Source organism: Megalopta genalis, chromosome 4, assembly GCF_051020955.1.
Source record: "Megalopta genalis isolate 19385.01 chromosome 4, iyMegGena1_principal, whole genome shotgun sequence".
Taxonomy (NCBI): Eukaryota; Metazoa; Arthropoda; class Insecta; order Hymenoptera; family Halictidae; genus Megalopta; species Megalopta genalis.
Window position 1 is genome coordinate 2,793,652 of NC_135016.1, and position 10,091 is coordinate 2,803,742.

Sequence of the window (10,091 nt, forward strand, 5' to 3'; positions counted from 1 at the left end):
GCCCACGCTCGGAATTCCCCGCAGCTCGAAAAATTCTTCCGGGAAACCGAGACTCTTCGCGCTGTCCCGGACGTTAACCTCCCATCGTGTCTTTTAATTATGTTTCGTCCGCTTCGGCATCAAGATTTCTGTAGATCTCTAATTTTAAGGAACTCGATGTTGTGTCGCCACGACTTTTGTTTCCCAAGAAATTGATCCTTGTTCCGATCGGAGAATTTACCAAGACTCGTTCTGGATTCAATTTCCTTCGTTTTATTTATGTATTATTTATTATATATATATTTTATTTTTATTATATATATATATCATTTATTACTTCCGGGCGTGTCGACGATGCGAACAGATCCGAGGAAAACGCAATTCGACCAATAATTCTTTACCGATTGCACCCTCAAGATCAGCCGCGAGATTAATATTACATGCAACATTGCTTTACCATTTCTCGCGTCCTACATTAAACTCGTGCAACAATATTGTACAAACTTGCCCCTTTTCCATCGTTCTCTGCGTATCGGATCGGATAAACGTGGACGAAAACGCGACGCTATTTGCGGTTTCGTAAACTGCTTCGATGCAACGAACGAACGAACGGCGCCGAGAATGATTTTTATTCGCGGCGGATCAAACGATGAAAATTCTCGGGCCGAAATAATTCAGGGAAGCGGGAGGAGATTAAGCAGGGAGAACCAGGACCGAGACGCTCGGGGCTCAGCCTTCGAGTTTCCGATGTTTCGGGAGACGACGCGTGACGCCGCGCCGGGGCTGAGAATAATACGGGGGAGGGTAACGAAGCAATCGGGCACGAAACGGCGGAGTCGTGCTCTTTTGAAAAATTGAGAGGTAATACTTTATGGGGTAACAGCCAATGCGTCCCCGCGCGGCTACCGGCCCTCCGCTCTTTTCTTCGCCTCCCGTAGACTCTGAAAATCGGGTTTGCAATACAATGAGGGCTTTCACGGTGGCGCGCAGTGTTGGCACTTGCCGACCGAACGATAAAGTTTCCTCTGAATTTCTCGCAGCGCCCCTGGCAAGAGACGAGTTTACGTGGATTTGCTCCAATCAGAGAGTTTGTTACGTACACACGTGGCGCGTGGTTACCGATGAAAACACCGACCGCGATGCCATTTTTCGCGATACAGTTGCCACCGGTGGCTGTGGCCGGCCGGCTGGCCCTTTTCCCCCCCTCTACGTACACAACGCGGGCCCGATTCAATTTCGAGTCCTCGCAGTCCTCCGCGACCGGCCCGCTATGCCGTGGAGGTTTGCTTCTCGATTTGCTTCGAATTGACTCTGAAATTAGCATTCTGCTCTTTTGGGACCTCGATCTGCGGGCAAGAAGGGCGATACCGCGGCTCGGCCCCTATCGATCAGCCGTGCGCAAACTCCCAGAAGAAATATGGAGAATGGAACGACGTTTGGAAATAATCGAGCTGCGTACTCCGACGGAAACGCCGACGCAGCTCCCTTTGACTGCGTCGGGAAACGAAAGCGAGCTTCCTTTTCAAGCTTCCAAGAATATCGATCCTTCGAACAGCTGGATTATTTATGAGTCTTACGACCGGACTGAGGATTTTACGCGTTTATGGGATATTTTGGTAGCTGCAATTTAAGATAGCGCAAACTTTGACAACGTTTTAAAACATTGATGCGTTATTTTCACTCTACTCGGAACGATTGGAGGAAGAACGAAGTTGTTGCTACAGTAATTGTCTCCCTAATCGACGCTCAGATTGTGCACAAAAATGGACAATTTTGGGAAGAGGAGATACGATTATTCGAGCCTTGCAGTTTATTTTTATAGTTATAAATTGTTCGCAATTATAAAAACGAGCCGCACGGCTCGAATAATCGTATCTCCTCTTCTCAAATTATCCAATTTAATGGACAATCTGAGCGCGTCAGTAAGGGAGACATTACTGTAATCCGAGCGTCAGTTAGGGAGACATTACTGTACTTGGTTCGCAGTTTCCTCGCAGTCGACGCAGACAATGTTTATTTCGCATAAAAATCTCTAATCCACTTACGACGAAACATTCGGCAGTCTGTTTTTAACCGGAAGCTTCTATTTCGTCGCAGTCGCGCATCCGATGCGAGAATATTGTGTCGGCGACACAGTCGTATTATCATCGAGAAGACGAGAAGAAAATATTTTCCGCGGCGGATCGAGATTCTGTTGACATTCCATAAATGTATAGAAACCGGGCAAATTTTCAGGAGATCGAGGCTGTCAACGAAATCTCATTTCAAAGTATAAGTCGCTGCATAAAATATTAGCGATTTCGAGAGAGAGAGACGAACGCCGGACCGAAAATAGAGCCGAACAGAGTCGAACTTATCAACGCTTCTCTGTCGTCGAACGGGATAAATTGAATTTTCCGACCGCAATTATTTGATAACGGCGTCGCTCGACCGTTCGATTAATCGTAGAGAAATAGCTTCTGGAGAATTAACTTCTCGACCGGCGGGCGAAACGTTGAAACAAGGAAAGCACCCTTCTTCCCGTTCGGCGCAGCACCCAAACGTCCACGATACCCCGAAACCTCCGTTCACCGCGCCCCGTCCAGCGGGGAATAAATTCTCCACTTAAAGGTGCGACGAGAATTTGCATTTATATTGTAGCAAATAGAATTCGGCTTCCCGTCGGTAACCAAAGAGCAGGAAATCCCTGACGCCGTTCGTCGCGGCGGCTCGCGCGGTCTGCTAAAGCGATTACGGAATCTAACAAATTTTCGACGGTGCCGGTTTCCCGATTTCGTTCGCAATCGGCCCGGAACTTCCTCCGGCCTTCTTACGGAATTAAATCACGAATCGGTGTACGCGGGAGGGGCAGAGGCGACGCGGGTCTCGACGGCACGGAAACTTCGAAACCTAACCGAGAAGACCGAAAGAAACGCGACTCGGCGTCCTCTCGGCGTAACGCCGTGCCACGGACGCGAACGATGCGAAAACTTGTACACCCTCGGCCAGGGGGAGAGGAGAGGGATTACCCTTTGAATTTCAATGATCGATCCGCGGAGAATCGCAAGCGGCCCCGTCAAGAGTCGAGACTAACAATAAGTACCCGCGCCGACGTTTCATTTCCTCTCGGGACATCTGTCCGGCCCTTGAATTCGCAATCCCCCCTCGCCACCCTCCTGCCTTTTTACGGGAACCGTCCGGAAGATCTACGAGAACGATAGAACGACGGGACGATGGGGCGATAGCGGGGGCCGCGAGCGCAACCAACTTTTTCGGGTTTACTGCCGCGCGATTAAAACGTCTCCGCTGTCGGCCGCCGCGAATTAAGAAGGTAAATCACGTCTGGTTTTAACAGCCCCGAGACCGGCAAGCCTATCTCGTTACTCGCGTTTATTCCGTTGGACCGTGTTCGAGGCTGCGCGGACCCACGCGCCATCGAATTAGGACCGTTTCACGGTGTCGTTGTTTTTTGGACTTTTTTTTGGAAATTCGGGGTCCGGTCGAAGTTTTTATAGTTGTCAATAATTCGTAAATATAAATACGAACCGCGAGGCTCGAATAATCGTCTCTCTTCTCCCTAAATTGTCCATTTTTGTGGACAATCTGAGCGTGAATTAGAGAGACATTACCGTATTCCGCTTTAAAAATTATGTCCACCCCCCAAAGTTATATACGTATTCCATAGACTACCTAATGGGCCGCTCAGGATCGAATAACCTTGATCTCAGACATTTTGTTCTTATCTCGAAGAATGCGCAAAAGATATTAGGAGGGCTTCTGGACAAAGTTGCGCCGTTGCGGAAGGGTCAGCCGGTCCGAATTAACCGATTCTTTGTTGAACGCGGCAGGCTGTCGTCCGTCAAGAGTATCTCGTTGCAGGGAACGGGTAACGTAACGCCGGCCTCCGTAGGTTCCCCGTGGAAAAAGTGGCCGAGAAGGAAACCGATCGGCTCGATTAAAGGGCGTGTAGGTACCGCGTCGCGTCGCGTCGCGTCGGGGAAAATTTGCATCGGTCGTATCTCGGACATTGTGCAGCCTTTATTCGCGGAATTGTTGGCCGTTATCGTGACCAGTTCGTTAAAGCCGTCATTGTGCCACGGGCCTCCGTAGGTGGCTACATAAATCCGGGACTTATTGAGCCGCGCAGTTAAGTACGGGCGGTTAAAACAATTAGCTGCGCCCGACGCGGCTGCAGTAGCCCCGGTGTAAACAGCCCTCAGCAGTAATTCTGTTATCGGCGCTCGGCGAGCATTCATAGGCTTAACGGGGCTTATTTCCCTCTCCCTCCCTCTCCCCCTATCCCTCCCTCTCGCTCTTTCCCTCTATCTTTCTCTCTCTCCCTCTCGTCCCTCTCCCTCTCTCTCCCTCTCACCTCTCTCTCTTTCTCTCTCTCCATCTATCTCCCTCTCATCTCTCTCTCTCTCTCTCTATACCTCTAATCTCTCTCTCCCTCTCATATCTCTCCCTCTGTCCACCTCTCATCTCTCTCTCTCTCTCTCTCTCTTTCTCTCTCTCTTTCTCTCTCTCCCTCTATCTCCTTCTCATCACTCTCTCTCTCTCTCTCTCTCTACCTCTCTACCTCTAATCTCCCTCTCCCTCTCATCTCTCTTTCCCTCTCTCCCCCTCCCTCTATCTATCTATCTACACATTTCACTTTTGCCCACCCACTCGTCTCTCTCTCTCTCTCTCCTTTTCGCTCTCCTACACGCATCTCCCCCTCTCTCTCTTTTCCCTCCCTCAGTCTCTCTTTCCCCAGCTCCGTGTCTTACTGCGTTGAATTAGCGTAGCAGGGGCTTTATCATGCGCAGCAAGTCGATGCGAACGCGAACCGCGGCGATGAAGTCGGCTTTTCAAAGTCTGAAGTTTCTATCGATGCGCTCGAGCTCGCGAGTGACGCACGCTTTGCTGAACGTTTTGATGAATGTATCCCGTAACTGTGTCACGTTCACCGTTTCCTATGGTTAACTGCGACTACGCCATGGAAATCGGAACACTACCTGTTAGGTCTTTATTGGAATACTTCGGGATATTTATGCGCGCCCCGCGAATCGAATGCCTCTCGCGCGGACGGCATTTCCGCAGCTTTTGTTGACGCCGCGGCCGATCCCGCCCGGTTTTTCCCGGCACAATCCGTTCGTTTTCGGGAACGATGGCGGATTCATCTGGAACCTTCGTTGAACGAACAGGCTCGACGTTCGAACGATTCTAGCTAAATCTAAGCTGAGCCGTGCAGCGTGAAATTCGTTTTAGACATCTGTGGCGGATTGGGGAACTAATTGGTTGTGTAATAAGTGCGCCCGCGTTTTTTTGCAAGAAAATGCAGCATCGTCTTAAAGTAGACACTTTCAGCTTTCGTTCGAGCTACGTTGCGTCGAAATAGCTCTACGGGAACTATGTTAAAATGCATCCGAACTTTTCCTTCTAAATCTTGCAAACTCGGCGATGTCGGAGGTCGATTCCTTTGAATTTTTCAAAACGATCTCGCCAGTCTGTTGTAATCCAATCTACCCTGTCTTAAAGTAGACACTTTCTGCTTTAATTTAAGCCAAGTTGCATATAAATAGCCCTACGAGAACACATGTCAAAAATTCATATGTACCGATCCTTTTAAATCTTGCAAACCACCCCATGATGTCGGAAGTCGATTTCTTTGAAGTTTCAAGAACGATCTCGCCATTCTATTGCAATCTAATATACCCTGTCTTAAAGTAGATACTTTCAGCTTTAATTTAAGCCAAGTTGCATATAAATAGCCCTACGAGAACACATCTCAAAAGATTCATATGTACCGATCCTTTTAAATCTTGCAAACCACCCCATGATGTCGGTGGTCGATTCCTTTGAATTTTTCAGAACAATCTCGCCATTCTATTGCAATCTAATATAGCCTGTTTTAGAGTAGACACTTTGAGCTTTAATTTAAGCTAATTTTCATAGAAATAGCCTGACTAGAACACATCTCAAAATTCAACGAAAGCGTCGCTTCGAATTCGCGTAATTTACCTTGTCATTTCCTATATGTCAGAGGTCCGCGAACTTTAGTTCTACGGTGATCCGTCGTTGCATAGAAGATCCTTGAATAGATTCATGAAGGTTTCATCGACGCTTTGTAGTCCGAGGGAGACGATGAATTCATCTCGGGGTGGAAATGAAGGGATAAATTGATCGGATAGGGCGGTGTCAACAGAAAATAGAAGTTGTACTTGATCCTAGCAATTTGTCGACGGAGGGTCGTTATATTCTCGTAAAAAAGAAAAGAAAAAGGAAAGAAGAGAGAACCGGCAATTCTGGTTCGTGTTATTGCTTTCGAGTTTACGCGACTATCGCTTACTACAAGTCCCTTCCGTCCGAGGGAAAGAGAAGAACGATTATGGATCGTTAGGGGCGAACGTGCTGCGGTGGACGAGGAACGTTATGCAATTTCGCGCACGATCGTCTGTGTCAATGCATCCACACGCGTGCAAACAGGCCGCTGTTCGATGCTGATTCGTTCGTGTTCGTATACGTTATCTGGCTGGTAGACACTTCGGATAACGGTGGGACCTAAATACATAGACCATTTAAAAGGTGGACGACCCCGATACAAGGTGCCCTCATTAAAGAAAAAGCCCTTCGGAACGCTTCTTATTTTCTTCTTTAAATCGATTATTAGTAGACCGCGGATCTTCGCGCATTTATGGCGTGCACGAATTTCCAAATTATTTCCAAGAAACCATGTGTATCCATAAAAGTTGACAATATTTTTATGTTATTTTTATCCTAAGAAATCTTCTAGTAAATAGAAAGAAATTCTTCCGTTACTCTAGTCCATTGTAAAATTAAGTACGAACATAAAAGCAGTGAGCACAAAAGCCCTATAAAGTGCTGGTGCACACAGCATTTATCTTATCTCGCTTAGCAAATATCTCCGTTTATTTTGAGCGTATGAAAACTACTTTACCCTTTACTTCACCCTGTTCCAAGTAAGGGCAACAAATAGAGCAGGTATAATAAATCGGTGGAAAATTGATGAAGCTGAAATAATTAAGGATGACGTGCGAGAACGATTTTTCTTTGTCAGAAAGACAGACAATGGCTCTATCAGCTAGCGCGTTAATTTAGCGAAATAGACGTTTCACTGTGCGAATGGAATCGCACACGGTTTTCAGTAAAATTCAGAAACTGAAACGAAAATTTCGCTGGTGGTTTTGTAAACGGAGACCCGTTTGCGGCTGTAACAATACGGAATATAACGAAGCCAGTGTAGAACCGCGCGTATCAAAAGTTCTTTAACGAGAACCTCGTGGTGATACCAGGAAAAGAAAATGTCGATAGCGATAGACGAGCACCGACTTCCGCTGCAACCGTTGCATCGTTTTAGTGGACAGGACACGGCCGTACGAAACGTTACAAAACTCGCGGACTTCGACGTAGAAACGTTCTAAACTGGATTTTTAATTTAATCTGGACATCGGAACGCGTCAAGAATGATCTAATCGAACGAACGTTTGATGTTCGTTACTACGATTATAAATCTAATCGTGCTATTTTCTTTGCAGCTTGATCAACCGAGTTCCGGTTTTGCGTTCGCTTTGTTCTATCGTACGAACGAATCAACCGGAAGAACGAAGAAATAATTCGCGTGGAACGTACTTTTTCCCCCGGTTTGCTGTTTGATCAAGCTTCAGAGCACGCCCGGAAAGAGCGCGCGCGGAAACTTTCGATAAACACGAGCCAGCACGAAAAGCTGGAAGCTAAAGTTTCGGAAACGGCCGCGAGCCGGGTTCGCGCGGCGTAATATTTTCGCGAACAATCGGACCGATGGTCCGTGAACGTATTTCGCATTGCGAGGACTTACCCCGCAGGACCGAAGAAGCCTCCGAGATTCGCGTGGTCAGGGTTATCGCCCCCACGGCGGCCCGTGAATTTCGAACAGCGCGTGATTCGATCGGGTCCCGAAAAAATAACCGCTTTCTGCAGAATTCCACGAATTCTGCGGGCTGTGTCGTTCGCGGTGAAAATCCAACCGCGTCTTAATCCTCGCGGATGTCGTCGTCGAGTCTTCTCCCGTGAACGGTGCTTGGAAGATAAACCACGGATGCGGTCGCGGTTGCTGGAAACTGAAACCGAGTTACAGTATATACAGCATATTTGTTTCAATTAGTGTATTGTATTTCGACGGGGAAAATAGCGACGCTTTCTACCGTGTAATTTCAACTAGATTTACGGAACGTGTATATTCAAAATGGTGGATAGCATAATTCGTGAAAATTGAATTTCAAGTATATCGAATTATACGCGCCGTTGTAACATTAAATACTCGAACGTGATCGCGTTCGTTGGTTTATTAACTGCGCAGACTCGAGGTTTAATATTTAAGAGAAAGTTCTAACGAATAGTCGAACGAGAGTTTGTTTTAGATTGATTAGATTTATATTGCGAAGGTACGAAACGAATGAACGAATTATACGAAGTCGTACGTCGATAGGTTCAAATTTTTAAATGCTTTGAAAGCGCAATGATTATTTTACTTGCATCGATCTAGAATTACGCTTTATTTGTATAATTGTGTGTTTTGTGTATTTATATAACTGCATATCCCTTTGATTTAGATTTTTACGCCACAATTTTGCCATAATTACTGTTTTTCAGCGATTCTGCATTCATCGGATGTAGTCAATGGTGGCGCCTCTGGCGGAGGAACGACGAAGCTACTTTCGAGGTCCGTACAGCGCCAATTTGTCCAGTGGCAAAACGCTCAAACTGTTAGCCAAATTCGACCGTCGATAATTTTGGCTAGCAGTTTGAGCGTTTCGCCACTGGACTAATTGGCGCTGTACGGACCTCGAAAGTAGCTTCGCTGTTCTACCGCGAGAGGCGCTACATATATAGATATCAAAGTTGCCTAAAAACATTAATTATTGCAAAATTCGGGCATGAAACGCTATTCCAAGGACACAGAATTGTTCCGGAGAATCTACTGTGCCTATATTCGATACAAAATCAAATGACAATATTGCGAAACACAATTAATTGCTTTCCGAAGTTCGATTAACTATTATTGTAATTAATTATAACTTGCATTGTTGCCTTTTGGTGTTCTTACACGAAATCGATGCTGCAGATTTTCTGGAACAGTTTCGTGTCGTTGGTTTAGTTTTTTATTCCCCAATTTTCGCATAATTATTGTTTCTTAGGGAGCCTGCATTCACCAGATGTAGCCAATGGTGGCGCCTCTAGCGGAAGAACAGCGAAGCTACTTTCGAGGTCCGTACAGCGCCAATTTGTCCTGTGGCAAAACGCTCAAACTGCTAGCTAAAATTATCGACGGTCGAATTTGGCTATCAGTTTGAGCGTTTTGCCACTGCACAAATTGGCGCTGTACGAACGCCGAAAGTAGCTTCATGTTTTCTCCGCGAGAGGCGCCACATATACAGATATCAGAGTTGCCTAAAAACATTAATTGTTGCAAAATTAGGGCATGAAACGCTATTCCAAGGATACAGGATTGTTCTGGAGAATCTACGGTGTTCATATTCGATACAAAATCGAATTGCAATATTGCGAAACACAATTAATTGCTTTCCGAAGTTCGATTAACTATTATTGTAATTAATTATAACTTGCGTCGTTGCCTTTTGGTGTTCTTACACGAAATCGATGCTGCAGATTTTCTGGAACAGTTTCGTGTCGTTGGTTTAGTTTCTTATTCCCCAATTTTGCCATAATTATTGTTTCTTAGCGAGCCTGCATTCAACAGATGTAGCCAACGGTGGCGCCTCTGGCGGAAGAACAACGAAGCTGCTTTCGAGGTCCGTACAGCGCCAATTGATGCAGTGGCAAAACGCTCAAACTGCTAGCCAAAATTACCGGCGGTCGAATTTGGCTAACAGTTTGAGCGTTTTGCCACTGGACAAATTGGCGCTGTACGGACCTCGAAAGTAGCTTCGTTGTTCTTCCACCAGAGGCGCCACTTGTCAGAAATGGCGCTTGTTTTTGAATTTTCAAGAGTAGACGATTAGTTTTAAACTTCATATTGTGCTATATAATTTCTATAATCGCGATCATAAATGAATGTGGACGAGTTTAGGGAAAAGAGGAACGCATCAGCCAGCGAACAGCTTAAGATTGCAGCATAAATATTTGGTTTCTCT